Genomic DNA, 17,719 nt, shown 5'->3' with positions numbered 1-17,719 from the left:
GTTACCGCAAACGTTCAGTTGCAGTTATTGCTGCACAAGGGGGTCACAACAGAAAATGAAAACAAAGGTGCACATACTTTTGCCACTCATAGATATGTAATATTGGATCAAATATTCTTTGGTCTCACTTGTTTAATTGGGTTCTCTTTATCTACTTTTAGGACTTGTGTGAAAATGATGTTTTAGGTCATATTTATGTGGAAATACAGAAAATTCTAAAGGGTTCACAAACTTTCAAGCACCACTGTACCATTTCGAGAAAGATCAGCATTTTATTGCTTGAAAACACTCAAAGCGCCAGCTACTGGTTAAAATCATCCTGAACCTTGCAAGGCCGATGCTGATGTAGAGTTGAGTGTTTTGTACTTCTACACACACACACACACACACACACACACACACACACACACGAGTAGTTATTGCCCGTGAACCTGATTTCCTCTGAGTGGTGCTCTTCACAGGGGCTGTGTTGGTCCTCGGGTTTGGTCATACAGTTGCTTGGAATTGGGCGGGCTACCTAAGGAGCCAGGGGCCAAACGTAACATTAGCCATTTCTGTTACGTTTGCACATCGGTGTATGAACAATAGATTCACAGAGACAGTTTACCTGATAGTAACTGAAGCTTTATGTGCAGGAAGGCGAGTTTAAATGATGGCTCTATCACAACTTTCTGCTGCCATATTAGCACGCTTATAAACAATTAAGGAAGTAACATAATAGACTGCTTTCAGTCTCATCTCATCTCATCTCATTATCTGTAGCCGCTTTATCCTGTTCTACAGGGTCGCAGGCAAGCTGGAGCCTATCCCAGCTGACTACGGGCGAAAGGCGGGGTACACCCTGGACAAGTCGCCAGGTCATCACAGGGCTGACACATAGACACAGACAACCATTCACACTCACATTCACACCTACGGTCAATTTAGAGTCACCAGTTAACCTAACCTGCATGTCTTTGGACTGTGGGGGAAACCGGAGCACCCGGAGGAAACCCACGCGGACACGGGGAGAACATGCAAACTCCGCACAGAAAGGCCCTCGCCGGCCACAGGGCTCGAACCCGGACCTTCTTGCTGTGAGGCGACAGCACTAACCACTACACCACCGTGCCGCCCTGCTTTCAGTCTATTACATTTAAATAAATAAATAAATAAATAAATAAATGCTCCTAGCGGAAGTCTCCAGCGAGGAGTGCTGATTGACAGGTCCCGTACAATCGAGACTGTCAGGCGAGTCGGGGAAGGGATTCCCCACCGAGTCTGCGTGCAGTGTGTTAGCATGAGCATGTAGCCTATGGGAAATGATAGTGTGTTGGCTTAGCACTAATCCCATGTTTTGGTAAATCAAAAATTGTCTTGGGCCCCTCTGGGGTGTCACCAGTCCATGTGCAAAGTACAGAGTACAAGTGTCCAGCCGTGTCGATTTGCATAGGTGAACAGACCGAGAGACAGAGAGACAGACAGCTTTCCTTTAGTAGTGTGTGTATATATTACTGTGAAAAGTCTTAGGCACCCTATTTTTTTCATACAAACATTATTAAACTTTGTTATAAATTTCTGTTTTATGATTTCTACGGGGGGGCGGCATGGTGGTGTAGTGGTTAACGCTGTCGCCTCACAGCAAGAAGGTCCGGGTTCGAGCCCCATGGCCGGCGAGTGCCTTTCTGTGCGGAGTTTGCATGTTCTCCCCGTGTCCGCGTGGGTTTCCTCCGGGTGCTCCGGTTTCCCCCACAGTCCAAAGACATGCAGGTTAGGTTAACTGGTGACTCTAAATTGACCGTAGGTGTGAATGTGAGTGTGAATGGTTGTCTGTGTCTATGTGTCAGCCCTGTGATGACCTGGCGACTTGTCCAGGGTGTACCCCGCCTTTTGCCCGTAGTCAGCTGGGATAGGCTCCAGCTTGCCCGCGACCCTGTAGAACAGGATAAAGCGGCTAGAGATAATGAGATGAGATGATTTCTACGTTACTGAGTCAGTACAAAAATATGCTAGCGTTCCAAACGTTTGTTTTCCAGCACAAAATTAAATGTTACAGGGGGAAAAAAAAAGTTTGTATCTGAGCAGCATGTTATATAAGAGAGCACTTTTCAGATTAAAAAAAGAAAACATAATGAAGGCTGCTGGGTTTTGGTGCAAAATGAAGAAGCGAGTGTGACAGTCAAAGTGTCCAGAAAAACTGCAGCTGGTTCTGTAAGATGCTCAGTAAAACCTACAGCTCATTTCCGCATAAAACTGCACTCGTTGTACCTGAGACTACTATTTTTTTTTAAAGCAAAGCGTTGTCTCACACCAAATATTGACTCAGTTTCATTGATTATGGCTTACTGCTTATAGTATTTTTTAACATTGAAACATTTAATTTCATTATTTTTGAGCCATTTTTGGTCCACAGCATTTCTTTCCATGTGTCGAAGACTTTTGCTTCATCCAAGTGGGGATGAAGTTACACTTTAAACAGTACCGGTATGTCTGCCAAATTTCATGAATGTAAATACACTCCATTTATCTGTGTCTTCTCGCAACCTGAGCGTAATCTCTTCATCAGTAAGTTATATGCAGGCATGTAGTATGCCAAACAAACAAGTCATTAAATACCGTGCAATTAAAAACTAGAACTTACTAGTTTATTTTCCGTCAACGTTTGTTAGCAGTAAATATGTGAGAGCACAGTAAACATGCAGCTCGTTCAGACGCAGACGTCTTTCGCAGTTAATAACAGACTGTGACTGAAATGACGCACGACATGCCATCAGATCCTTTTGGAATTTTTCCTCAGTACACTGACTGCAGTGTCACTTCAGCCTACCAACAAATCTGTTTGTAAATTTGGCATGGAATTTGATGCATGAGACAGAGATTATTTCCTTTGCCTGTATCAAATGGTGCAGAATGACTCTCCGAGTGTGCGCACTGATACAGCAGAGGCAATAATACAAATCAGACGTGATCTGAATGCGTAACGTAGAATACAATTTACGCATCTACAGCTTTCAGTGTCCTGCGATCAGGGTGCGAAATCAAAACACATCGTTGGTGTAACAGACAGTGAGTAGGCCTCTTCGGTTCCTTTAACACGTTAGTATTAACACACAGGTGCTTTTCGAGAAAATTTCATGAATCCAAATAGCCATCATCATGCATGAGAATGTTCAGTACAGATGAAAAAAAATGATCAGTTCTTACACGTTCGACCTGAAATTAATACTCCATGTTAAATGAGAATGTGAAAGAAATATCAGGATGTAAAATTACAAGGCCTGTATACTGTGCCAGTTTTAGTCTTTTCTTCTGCTGCTTCAAGGTGAGCCGAATCTAATCTGTTTGTACTGTACATTGTAAGCAAATTTGCTGCATTAAAGAGAGGACACAGTGTCAAAGACTGGAGACTATTAATATTATTTTGCCTGCAAGTGGTGCAGAATGACTCTCTGGCTCTGCCCTTGACCAAGAACTCACACTTATTCTCTACCACGCTGAGTTATCAAGGGGAGCTATAAGGGGATTTGGCATGCAGTCAAAAAACATTTTGTGTTTTACATAACAGCTTCAATGTTCTGCTTCATCGTGCAGGAAATACTGCACACTCGTACACCATTCTACCACTTCCAGGTACAGCAGCTATATTTACACACCTACTGCTATACCTTTCTGTTTATCTATACATCTCATCTACAAGGACTTTCGTTTTCACTTCTCAGTTGCTTTGCTTTGCTTTGCTTCTTCTACCAGTAATCCATTTGGTGTTATTCTAGTTAAGCATAATTTCATACCCCACATTCTCGTCTGCCTATGCCAGGCTCAGGTTGGTGTCTGATTCGGACAATGAGCTCATAAAGGTTGAGGTCATGCCCCCAAGGAAAGACCCATCCATCTCTGAGTCAGTAGTCCAACTCTATAAACACTAACCTCTACTATGTAGCACATGTACACGTGGGCACGGTGAGGCAGTGGTCACGGAGAACAGAAAATATTGACTTTTAGGATTTCCCAAGGTTAGAGGATCTGGAGTACTACTGTGCCCAGCTGCACAGACTCCCTGTATATGTAACATCTGGATAAATACGTTATGAAGTGCACTCAGGCTGGAGCACAGTACAGTCAAACACACCAGTGTTTCTTAAAAAAGGGTCTTTGGTACACAAACGTAATAGCTCTAACTAACAGGCCGTACTACTACTACTACTAATAATAATAATAGGGGCGGCACAGTGGCGTAGTGGTTAGCACTGTTGCCTCACAGCAAGAAGGTCCGGGTTCGAGCCCAGCAGCTGACGAGGGCCTTTCTGTGCGGAGTTTGCATGTTCTCCCCGTATTTGTGTGGGTTTCCTCCGGGTGCTCCGGTTTCCTCCACAGTCCAAAGACATGCAGGTTAGGTTAACTGGTGACTCTAAATTGACCGTAGGTGTGAATGTGAGTGTGAATGGTTGTCTGTGTCTATGTGTCAGCCCTGTGATGACCTGGCGACTTGTCCAGGGTGTACCCCGCCTTTTGCCCGTAGTCAGCTGGGATAGGCTCCAGCTTGCCTGCGGCCCTGTTGGACAGGATGAGTGGCTACAGATCATGGATGGATGGATAATAATAGATGAGGAGTGTGATGAGATTAGCTGCTGCTGTGATGTGCCAGATCACAAAATGCAAAATATGTAAGCAATATCCAGCAATACACAGAATTACAATTATCTCATCTCATTAATTCTAGCTGCTTTATCCTGTTCTACAGGGTCGCAGGCAAGCTGGAGCCTATCCCAGCTGACTACGGGCGAAAGGCGGGGTACACCCTGGACAAGTCGCCAGGTCATCACAGGGCTGACACAGACACAGACAACCATTCACACTCACATTCACACCTACGCTCAATTTAGAGTCACCAGTTAACCTAACCTGCATGTCTTTGGACTGTGGGGGAAACCGGAGCACCCGGAGGAAACCCACGCAGACACGGGGAGAACATACAAACTCCGCACAGAAAGGCCCTCGCCGGCCACGGGGCTCGAACCCGGACCTTCTTGCTGTGAGGCGACAGTGCTAACCACTACACCACCGTGCCGCCACAGAATTACAATTATACTATTTAAAAATAATTCAGTGAGTGTATTCAAGCAAGACTTCACTAATGGAAGACAATATGTGTATTTCATTTGATTTAAAGCTTTCACGATGCCTCTTCAAAGTCAGTCTTATCATATATTTGAGCATAAAAGTCGACATAAAGGCAACATTTATAAATTTTATGAGAAGGGAAAAACCAAAAAAAGCCATTTTCAGAATGAATGTCATATTCCCTGGGCCTCAAATGCTCCTTGATAGATTTACTGGCCTTGTTAAAGTCTTGGCTATTTTTGTACAAAATACATCTGGCATTCCCCATGAGCTTATTTTTCCTGCCTGGCGGTTTTCCTGTGGTTCTGCGAGTCAATACTCGCTGAATGCCTTCTCCTCCATGCAAGCTCTTCATTAGAAAACATACTTTTACTTTTGCTCAAGCCAAGCCATGGTGGTGAAGTTGCACTTTTACTGGCATTGCTAAATCCGACTGATAGGTGGCTTTTAATAACAGTCTGAGTATGGGATTTTGACGCTTTTGATGGTTTTAAAGTAAAAAAAAAAGAAGTGCCCGCTCTAAAAATCTCGATGACAGCAGCTGTTCTGTATCATTTTTATCTGCAAATAGTTGCAGGCCCATTCAGTTAAACAAAGCTGTTTGGAAAGCGCAGTGCAGTGTACTCGAGGAGCTAAAGCTGCCTCATTTTCTTCACGTCTGGAGGAATTAACACTGAATAAAGACAATTGGGAGATGAAATTATATAGCGTAGCATGCAGCGCGGCTGATGAATAGTTGGTGCAGTATTGCACAAGCTAGCAGATTATGAGAACACAGCTGCTGAGTGCAGGCCTAAAGCGAGCAGGTGGGACATCAGGCAAACACAATAGCGTGTCACAGTCTGCAGTGTCTATGCGTCGACAATAACTGCATTCTGTACTGAACCAATGTTGGACAAATAGCTAACTAGCAAAAGCGAAATCCACTGGGGTCTTCAGGAGTTGCGCTTCACACACTAAAGCTGACCTAATTTCCAGCCATTGCAGCACAACACAGCTTCTTAACTTTATTCCTCAACAACGTTGATGAGTTCTGTAAATCATGGTACAGTGATTGCATTGTAACGACAGTAATATAATCAAATTCAATTGCTTTTCACAAAGCATGCTGTGGTTGTTTTGAATGTTTTCATCCAGTGTTTTTCCTCCCACCAGCCTCCACGAACATGCTGATACAATCATACCGCAGTTAATGAATGACTTCACTGGTTGAAATTATGCTGCTTTTGGACTCGCCTTTGCTGTCAGTTTTCCCCAGAGGCCATGTAGTGTGATGTTTCCAAGCTGATGTCTGCAGTTCAGCAATCGGTAATGTCTTGTCTCAGTCTGTAGATGTCACTGCGACTCAATCTCTTGACTAGTTTTGTTTGAAAATTGCCTACAGTGGTGGACTGATTATTATCTCCAGCTTTCACATGCCACAATTCTTTATCTCATCTCATCTCATTATCTCTAGCCGCTTTATCCTGTTCTACAGGGTCGCAGGCAAGCTGGAGCCTATCCCAGCTGACTACGGGCGAAAGGCGGGGTACACCCTGGACAAGTTGCCAGGTCATCACAGGGCTGACACATAGACACAGACAACCATTCACACTCACATTCACACCTACGGTCAATTTAGAGTCACCAGTTAACCTAACCTGCATGTCTTTGGACTGTGGGGGAAACCGGAGCACCCGGAGGAAACCCACGCGGACACGGGAAGAACATGCAAACTCCGCACAGAAAGGCCCTCGCCAGCCGCTGGGCTCGAACCCAGGACCTTCTTGCTGTGAGGCGACAGCGCTAACCACTACACCACCGTGCTGCCATTATTATTATTATTATTATTATTATTATTATTTCACTGGCTGCACTGGCACTTGAGTGAATAAAATTGCTGCCTCAAGGTTATTCTGCTCTTCTTCCCACTTGGTTTAAAGCGAGACGGCCTTTCGATTTCATAAAACTGGTGAAATTTAGTTCCCTCTGAAATTTGGTCATTGTGATATATATTTATTTCTGTAATATCTCACAAAATATCAGGCCATTCTGTGGCTGAGAAGTTATTTAATTTGAAGGGATTCCCCTAGGGAATAATGTCCATGAAATCGCTCGCTTGACCGCAGGTTTACCTTGACCGTGCACTGACAGTTCCATTATTCTGTCGCTAAACGAACAGCTGATCACACCGAGGTGCTCGCTGACCGCCGATATTTATTAGTTTGGTCCTGCGTTTCCTTTCTTTCGCATATAACATAACGTCTTTTCTTCTTACTTTACGTTACTGTAATCGGTCTTTCACGTTTCATTCGCACACTCACGCCCTCCATTTTTCTCTCCAGTTTCAAATTTGTATCCCACAATGCCTTGCGTGAACGAGGAAAGCCCACCACGTCATGCATTGAGTCATGGTGAAGCAGGAAAAAAATAGCAGAGAATTTAGGGCTACGTGGCTCTAAATTCATTAATTGCTCTAGTTTTAACAAACCTAATAAAAGTGGAAGTCTGTGATTTGAATTCAGTAGCTTTCGGTCCACTAAACAAAAATAACTGGGTGTCGAGGAAAATTCTTTTCATGACCTGTACTTGAAAAATTTGAAAGGCAGTCTAGCTTTAATCTCTCCACATTGATTAATAGATTATTACTGACTCATTGATTATTGTGCATTTTTTAGAGGATTTGTTTGAATTGACACTTTCTCCTCCACAATGATTCACATGAAATTAAATGTCCACAAAAACTAGCCTATATGATCTAAAGTATGTGGACACCTGAGCACCACACCCACATGTGGTTCTTCCTCAAACTGTTGCCACAAAGTTTCAACACACACGTATAGGACAACACGACAATGCTCCTGTGCACAAAGCGTGATCCACGAACACATGACGTGTCAAGGATGGAGTGGAAGAACCCGAGTGTCCTTCACAGTGCCCTGAATGTGATTGGTCAGGTGTCTGCATACTTTTGGCCATATAAGTCTACATTGTTTTTCGAAGAGAGGAAAATGTATTAACCGAATGAATTAATTGCAGCGATACGGTGATAGAGGCTGGCGTTATTACTCAGAAAATAAGCGGAATATGACGAGAAGAAAAGGCCGCGGAGAGGAAATGTGGTGATAGGACGATTATGAAATGAGAAAAATGTGCAAGTGTGCGATGTGCATTTATCACAGCGACCTTGTTTCCCACGCAAAAGAAAACGCACCTCTTTTTTAATGCTCGAATTCTGCATGCTCCCTCAAACACCTTCTCCCTCTCTCTAATTCCTTCTTTGCAGAGTTTACAGTCAGCTTGTGTGTGAGTGTGTGCAAGAGATATGCCTACTGCAGGGGTGTGGAGAACAAGGACACTTCTTTCTGCATATTATAAAACGTGGAACACATCAATAGAAAAATGCTGTTAAAGGAAAAATCGTCCTCATCATATAATCTTTATAATTGTAACATTATAATTTAAGATTCATTTTCGAACGAAATTCTGAACGTCCTACTTTTCGTTGAAAGTTCACACGTTGGCTGGCGGATTACATCACCCACCCGCTAACGGTGGCACCAACGGGCATTTATCTCGATATAAAAAGACAGATGCAGCAGTGCTTTAGCGCTTTAGTCTATCCAGCTTACTGATCTCCTCATCTGGGTACTCAGCTCAAACAGATCAGCTTTCAAAGTGTCGCTGATCGGTAATTAGCTGAGGCGTGTCTCTGTTATAGCTCAGTGCAACTCGATCATTAAAAAGTCAGATTTTGAGGAATGAAATTAATTTTCATCATCTGAACTGTGTTCATTTTTGTGTGCAAACAAAGCGAGTGTTGATCAGGTGACTATCAGTTAGCATGATCGGTGGTTGACGAAGCTAAGCTGGTTAGCTATCATTTCAGATTTCAAGATGGTTCCAAGTGTGGGCCAGTTGTAACAGTGTACTGTGCTTATATAAAACACAAAAGAGATTCCATTTACTTGAAAATGGCTTCCTTCCAGGAAATCTTTTGTGGTCCAAGAAAAAGCTGTTATTCAAGTGATTGACATATTTTTTTGTCATGTGGTGCTTATTATGCACCCATGTAAGAATAAGCTTTGGCAGAGAAACTGCTTTCATCTGTCCCCAGCCATTGCGTCCTTTGTAACATTATGTTGTTTTGATTTAATTTTATGTCCTTGGATATTTGCATGAAAATGGTACTGGTTTAGTATGAATAATTAACAGACAAATGTAAAGTAGGTGTAATGAAAAACAAACACTGGAATAATTTACTCATAAGATTTACAAAAAAAAGAAAGTGAAAAATGTGTCAGCTGACGCCACTCTCTCGTCCTGATGGGGTTTGGAGGACATTTATAACGTCAGCGTGACGAGGGTGTGTTCGCTGGTTTCAATTTGTTCGCTACAACGCTCACTACAATTCTTTCACCTGCTTGGCTTCATTTCTGTCATCCAAGTCAACACGTTTTGATCACACCTTATACCGTATAATGCTAAAACAAAGACGCAGGGCCTGTGCAGTAATGCGAAAGCAGACAGGCAGCCTGTAATTAAGCTATTATACCTTTGGAATTAAGTCAACCACTAAAAGGTGCATCGAAAGCTAGGGAAACAGTTTTCTCGAGTGTTTTGTATTTTTAATGACGTGTCTCTGTTTCAAAGTAGCCAACACTCTTGAATGCTGTGGCGCTAGTTAGCATGCAGTTCCCTCCTGTTTTCACAAAATAGCTAGATTATGCACTTCTGTTTCTGACAACTTTGTCCATGCTTTGTTTTTAATTTATTTCCTAGTACGCAAACAGGGCGTCACGGTGGTGTAGCCTCACAGCCAGAAGGTTCTGGGTTTGTGGGCGGCGGGAGTCTTTCTGTGTGGAGTTTGCATGTTCTGTGTGGGTTTCGTCCAAAGACGTGTTTATTTTAACTGGCTACTTGAAACTGCCCATAGGTGTGTGTGAATGGTTGAGAGGAGAAATCCTCTACAGTAGAAAGCAACGGGAAACCACTCCTGTAATTCTTCTGTAGAAACTTTGATGGCTGAAGCCTCAGAGTGGACCTGCCATCAGGCAGAACACTAGACTACAAGGACACACCATAATTAATGACGAAACCCACCATCGCAATGATCAATTTCTCCTCCATGGTAGGCTACGTGGGAATGGTTTGAAAGGGGCCAAAATTTACACAGCTGTGTTCTCGAGTGGAACACTTCTAAATTCTGATTGGTTCCCACCAAACCGCATCATACAGTGGTGCTTGAAAGTTTGTGAACCCTTTAGAATTTTCTATATTTCTGCATAAATAGGACCTAAAACATCATCAGATTTTCACACAAGTCCTAAAAGTAGATAAAGAGAACCCAGTTAAACAAATGAGACAAAAATATTATCCTTGGTCATTTATTTACTGGGGAAAGGGATCCAATATTACATATCCGTGAGTGGCAAAAGTATGTGAACCTCTAGGATTAGCAGTTCATTTGAAGGTGAAATTAGAGTCAGGTGTTTTCAATCACTGGGATGAAAATCAGGTGTGAGTGGGCACCCTGTTTTATTTAAAGAACAGGGATCTATCAAAATCTGATCTTCACAACACATGTTTGTGGAAGTGTATCATGGCACGAAAAAAGGAGATTTCTGAGGACCTCAGAAAAAGCATTGTTGATGCTCATCAGGCTGGAAAAGGTTACAAAACCATCTCTAAAGAGTTTGGACTCCACCAATCCACAGTCAGACAGATTGTGTACAAATGGAGGAAATTCAAGACCATTGTTACCCTCCCCAGGAGTGGTCGACCAACAAAGATTACTCCAAGAGCAAGGCGCATAATAGTTGGCGAGGTCACAAAGGACCCCAGCGTAACTTCTAAGCAACTGAAGGCCTCTCTCACATTGGCTAATGTTAATGTTCATGAGTCCACCATCAGGAGAACACTGAACAGCAATGGTGTGCATGGCAGGGTTGCAAGGAGAAAGCCACTGCTCTCCAAAAAGAACATTGCTGCTCATCTGCAGTTTGCTAATGATCACGTGGACAAGCCAGAAGGCTATTGGAAAAATGTTTTGTGGACGGATGAGACCAAAATAGAACTTTTTGGTTTAAATGAGAAGCGTTATGTTTGGAAAAAGGAAAACACTGCATTCCAGCATAAGAACCTTATCCCATTTGTGAAACATGGTAGTGGTAGTATCATGGTTTGGGCCTGTTTTGCTGCATCTGGGCCAGGACGGCTTGCCATCATTGATGGAACAATGAATTCTGAATTATACCAGCGAATTCTAAAAGAAAATGTCAGGACGTCTGTCCACGCACTGAATCTCAAGAGAAGGTGGGTCATGCAGCAAGACAACGACCCTAAGCACACAAGTCGTTCTACCAAAGAATGGTTAAAGAAGAATAAAGTTAATGTTATGGAATGGCCAAGTCAAAGTCCTGACCTTAATCCAACCGAAATGCTGTGGAAGGACCTGAAGCAAGCAGTTCATGTGAGGAAACCCACCAACATCCCAGAGTTGAAGCTGTTCTGTACGGAGGAATGGGCTAAAATTCCTCCAAGCCGGTGTGCAGGACTGATCAACAGTTACCGCAAACGTTTAGTTGCAGTTATTGCTGCACAAGGGGGTCACACCAGATACTGAAAGCAAAGGTCCACATACTTTTACCACTCACAGATATGTAATATTGGATAATTTTCCTCAATAAATAAATGTCAAAGTATAATATTTTTCTCTCATTTGTTTAACTGGGTTCTCTTTATCTACTTTTAGAACTTGTGTGAAAATCTGATGATGTTTTCGGTCATATTTATGCAGAAATCTAGAAAATTCTAAAGGGTTCACAAACTTTCAAGCACCACTGTAGCTCATTACCATAAAGTTGCCTGGACTTCTACTTTATTCTGATGCCCTGACCTTGTAAGATGCACCGCCAACAATCTCGCCGCCAAGAGATGCTGACTCAAATAGAAAATGAATGACTTCCGGTTGTTTTGATGCTCTTGCCAGATTTTGCGTGAATGTAAGATGAAGAGACCTTTACACTTCAAAAAAAAAAAAAAGTCCTTTCCATGCCAGGATCTGGTCTTCCCAGGCTGTCTCCTGTCCCAGTACTGTACTAACCAGCTCTTTGAGGCGTATGGGTGCAGCGCCAATCTCCATTTCCATAGCCCTCGGCCTTTCGCCTAGGGTTACAGTGGTGGGCTAGTCCTCTGGTAACCGTGAGAATTTGCCTTCCCTACTCACATCTGTATTGCAGCATGCCTTGCCAGATGGCAGTAGGTACCATTCTTAAGATGGTCTTTGGTATGACCCGACCGCGAGTAGAACTCACGATCTCCCGGTTGAAAGGCGGACATGTTAACCACTAGGCCAGCTTGCGGTTCCTTTACACTTAAATTGACCATATTTGCTGTGGCCTGGCTCTTATTAAAACATGCTGCATGTGACTTTGCAAACTAGAAGTGTTTCACTTTACCATGGTGTGAGCTAAACAAGATAGAATTTATTGTTTAATTAAAAATAATAATAAAAAAACAAAACAGAAAAAATAACCCTCAGCAAGACAATTACAATATTTCACAGCCTAAGGTAACACATTTTGAAAAGTGTGAACACATAGTTCATATCTCTGTAATGTGCTTAGGGTCCCCTGGAGTGAGCAGTTCATGAGCAATAATAAGGGCATTTAAAATCAGCCTACTGTTTACCCAGTGTAGTGTACTTACAATGTCCTTGTAGCAATCAGCCAAAGATTTAAATAAGAGCATGCAGGACCATGTCACATGGGAGGCGCTGTTAGCATCACATGAAGAGTTAGAAGGGTTCGAACCTGAAGAGCCAAGGTCTGAAGTCTACCCTCCAAAGTGCAGCTGGTTGTGACAATTTAACACTGAAAAGAGACACTTTAAGTGCTCCTGACAAACATTCTAATTATGGGGGCCTTGAAATTCCCAGCACTCATTACAGTTATAATGAACATGGTAAACTTGAGCAGATGTGCTCTGGTACGGGGTTCCTCCAGCGTGCGGGTGAATATTCTACAATTCTACAATACTAACCCAGAGGCGAATTTCTCTTCCTGCGACTGCTCCTGTAAATAATATTTTCAACAGTCTTCCAGGTTCGATGTGTGGTTTTCACTGAGACCCTCTCATCTCATCTCATTATCTCTAGCCGCTTTATCCTGTTCTACAGGGTCGCAGGCAAGCTGGAGCCTATCCCAGCTGACTACGGGCGAAAGGCAGGGTACACCCTGGACAAGTCGCCAGGTCATCACAGGGCTGACACATAGACACAGACAACCATTCACACTCTCATTCACACCTACGGTCAATTTAGAGTCACCAGTTAACCTAACCTGCATGTCTTTGGACTGTGGGGGAAACCGGAGCACCCGGAGGAAACCCACGTGGACACGGGGAGAACATGCAAACTCCGCACAGAAAGGCCCTCGCCGGCCCCGGGGCTCGAACCCGGACCTTCTTGCTGTGAGGCGACAGCGCTAACCACTACACCACCGTGCCGCCCACTGAGACCCTGATTTACTAAAAAAAGTCTGCATGTGTCAGAACACTCAAACACATACGCAAGCTGATTTACTAAAACTGCTGCAGAGGACTGTGCCTTTCACATGAGTGCAGTCGCTTGTGTTGTCCAGTTTTGCATGTTTGCCATAATGAATATGCAATTTGGGAAAAATATAGGTGCACATCCAAATGGGCTAAGTAGATTAAACCTAATTACACAACAGTTAGTTCTGGTCCACTAACTTCATCGGTCAAGCAGCGTTCCAAGAGTGCTGACATTTTGCATAACAGCACTCAGATGTTCCACTCAGTGCATCTCTCCGCTCGTCTGTGTCCTGCACGTAAAATTCCACTTTCTGGTTCGAAACAGTTACTGCAGTAGTGCTAAGCGACATCATCAGCGGACATGGCAAACGATACTTTTCATGAATATCATTTTTGACTTAAAATATGAAATCTACAGTTTTATCAGAGGTACCTGCCACGTGAATGTACAAATCAATGTCAGCTAGCTAGCCGACGTGCTATAAAAGTGAGTTATAGATCTTCAGGATGTACAACCCTGAATCAGAAAAACGTTGGGACGGTATGGAAAATGCAAATAAAAAAAGAAAGCAGTGATTTCTAAATTTACTTTGACTTGTATTTCATTTCAGACAGTATGAACCCAAGATATTTCATGTTTTTTTCTGGTTAACTTCATTTCATTTGTTAATATACTGTAAATCCATTCCTGCTTTTCACAAGTCCTACAACACATTCCAAAAAAACTTGGGACTGGGGCAATTTAGGGCTAGTAATGAGGTACAGCAATTAAATAATGATGTGGTTTGAAACGGGTGATGTCAAGAGCTGACTATAATCATGATTTGGTACAAAATCAGTATCCAGGAAAGACCTAGTTTATGAGGAGTAAAGATGGGCTGAGGATCTCCAGTTGGTCGATACATGTACGAGAAAATAATTGAAATGTTTAAAAACAATGTTCCTTGAAGAAAGATACAAAGAGATTTGGATATTTCACCCTTTACGGTGAATATCATCATTAAGCGATTCAAGGAATCTGGAGGAACTTTGGTACAAAAAGGGCAAGGGCTCAAGCCTAAGCTGAACACCCGTGATCTCCGATCCCTCAGACGGCACTGCATCAAGAACCGTCATCCTCCTATAGCTGATATAACCACATGGGCTCAGGATTACTTTGGTAAACATTTGTCAAGCACTACAATACAGAGTTACATCCACAAACGCCAGTTAAAACTTTATTGTTCAAAAAGGAAGCCTTATGTTAACTGTGTCCAGAAGCACCGTCAACTTCTCTGGGCTCGGAGGCATCTGGGATGGACCATCACACAGCGGAAATGTGTATTGTGGTCAGACAAATCAGCATTCCAGGTCTTTTTTTGTAAGAAATGGACATCGTGTGCTCTGGATCAAAGAGAAAAAGGACCATCCAGACTGTTACCAGGAACAAGTCCAAAAGCCAGGGTCTGTCATGGTATGGGGTTGTGTCAGTGCCCTTGGCAAAGGTAACTTACACTTCTGTGATGGCAGCATTAATGCAGAAAAGTACATTGAGATTTTGGAGCAACGTTTGCTGCCTTCAAGACGACATCTTTTCCAGGGATATTTCAACAAGACAATGCAGAACCACATTCTGCACACATTACAAAGGCATGGCTGTGGATGAAGAGGGTGCCTGTCCACTCTGTCCCCAATAGAGAATGTGTGGAGAATTTTGAAATGAAAAATATGACAACGACGACCCTGTACTGTTACACGCTTTAAGACCTGTTTGCAGGAAGAATGGGACAAAATAACACCTGAAACACTTCATCACTTGGTGTCTTCAGTCCCTAAACATCTTTTAAGTGTTGTGAGAAGGAATGGCAACATACAAAGTGGTAAATGCTTTAATGTCCCAACTTTTTTTTTTTTTTAAATGTGTTGCAAGAATCAGAATGGAAATATTCCGAAAAAATATTGTTTATATTGAAAAAACAATAAAACTCATTAGGTAAAACATCAAATAATGTGCTGCTGTGCTGTTTTGAGTGCAATACGGATCAAATATTATTTACAAATCACCGTTTTCAGTTTTAATTTCAATTTCAGCATACCGTCCAAACTTTTTCTGATTTGTACTTCCTCTCACAGAGCCAAAATAAACAGAACATTTGGCTATATTGTGTCCCACATGTCACTTGATATTAATTTCTTGTTTATAGAACTGTTGTATAAAAGCAATATCACACTCAAGAGCATGCTGTTGTGCTCGGTATCAGCACGGCTGTGATTAGCTATGACTGAATCACATCCGTGCTGATATTCAAGTACAGCAGCACTCCTTCTTATGCGTTATTGCTTAAATGTGTGGAAATTATAGTGACTGAAGAGAAGGTATTATATTTGTAGAAGTCCCAATCACACGCTTGAAGATACAGTTCACGTCAAGTCTTTAAGGTTCGTCAAAATGTTCCGAATGATGGCTTTTAATAGTTTTGCAGCAAAGTTTATTCACTAAATTTAAAGAGTTTGAGAAAAAGATTTTAATCACGCGTATCTTATGAAAAGAACGTCCCTTATTTTACTTTGCACTGATGTTTTTTTTTCCGGTAAATCTCACAGCCTTTTATCTGTTATACTGGATGCGCAATTATGTTGCGTTTTCGTTTCAACTGTATTCTTCTGAACATCTCCGACGGATCTTGCTGCTTTTTTCAAGAACAAAAAGCACGTACAAAACACTAAGATGCATATTGTTTTCTAATTATTCATTGAAACAAGGAAACTAGCTCACTTTTTGAACACACAATTCATCACCCTGTTGAACACACACAAATTATAGTGAGTTACACTACCGTTCAAAAGTTTGGGGCCACTTTGAAATGTCCTTATTTTTGAAAGAAAAGCACTGTTCTTTTCAATGAAGATCACTTTAAACTAATCAGAAATGCACTCTATACATTGCTAATGTGGTAAATGACTATTCTAGCTGCAAATGTCTGGTTTTTGGTGCAATATCTCCATAGGTGTATAGAGGCCCATTTCCAGCAACTCTCACTCCAGTGTTCTAATGGTACAATGTGTTTGCTCATTGCCTCAGAAGGCTAATGGATGATTAGAAAACCCTTGTACAATCATGTTAGCACAGCTGAAAACAGTTGAGCTCTTTAGAGAAGCTATAAAACTGACCTTCCTTTGAGCAGATTGAGTTTCTGGAGCATCACATTTGTGGGGTCGATTAAATGCTCAAAATGGCCAGAAAAATGTCTTGACTATATTTTCTATTCATTTTACAACTTATGGTGGGAAATAAAAGTGTGACTTTTCATGGAAAACACAAAATTGTCTGGGTGACCCCAAACTTTTGAACGGTAGTGTATTTGGGATCATAGTAAATCAGCCTGTGTACGGATGAAAGGGAAGTTGCACAAGCCAAAACAATCCTGTGTTGTTTTTCAGGCAGTTTGACTGCAATTGTGCCTGAAAAGTACACTTTTTTTTAAATTAAAGTGCCATTCCACCATTGGATGTATTCTTTGGCATAAAATACAATAAATTTTATGACAACATGACTAGACAGAGAAATCTTTTAGCTTCAAAATGATATATCAAACATAATTTTTTGACAACGACAAGTATATTAATTTTGCGACCAAAGTCACCTACCCTTTTAATTTCCGCGCGGTAGTGAAACGTGATGTCATCGGCAGGGTCCCCTTCTTGTGTACCACGTGTCGGTCTATTTTTAGACCAGGAAACCCCCAGAGTGAGAGAGTCATTTCTCCTCGTATATGGGGGCCAAAAAAATTGCGAAAAATTTTGAGTTAATCTTTCAGTTAGCTAGATTTATTGGTATTATTTTTATCGCGTTCTATCCGCCATTGCTGATAATATGTGCCACGTCGCACGTCACGTGGTACACAAGAAGGGGAACCTGCCGATGACATCACGCACGGAAATTAAAAGGGTAGGTGACTTTGGTCGCAAAATTAATATACTTGTCGTTGTCAAAAAATTATGTTTGATATATCATTTTGAAGCTAAAAGATTTCTCTGTCTAGTGATACCGTTTATATATGTTGTCAAAATATATTGTATTTTATGCCAAAGAATACATCCAATG

The sequence above is a fragment of the Neoarius graeffei genome, chromosome 14 (assembly GCF_027579695.1).
Source record: "Neoarius graeffei isolate fNeoGra1 chromosome 14, fNeoGra1.pri, whole genome shotgun sequence".
NCBI classification, from domain to species: Eukaryota; Metazoa; Chordata; class Actinopteri; order Siluriformes; family Ariidae; genus Neoarius; species Neoarius graeffei.
The sequence above is the reverse complement of the archived record's forward strand: the minus strand, read 5'-3'. Positions refer to the sequence as shown.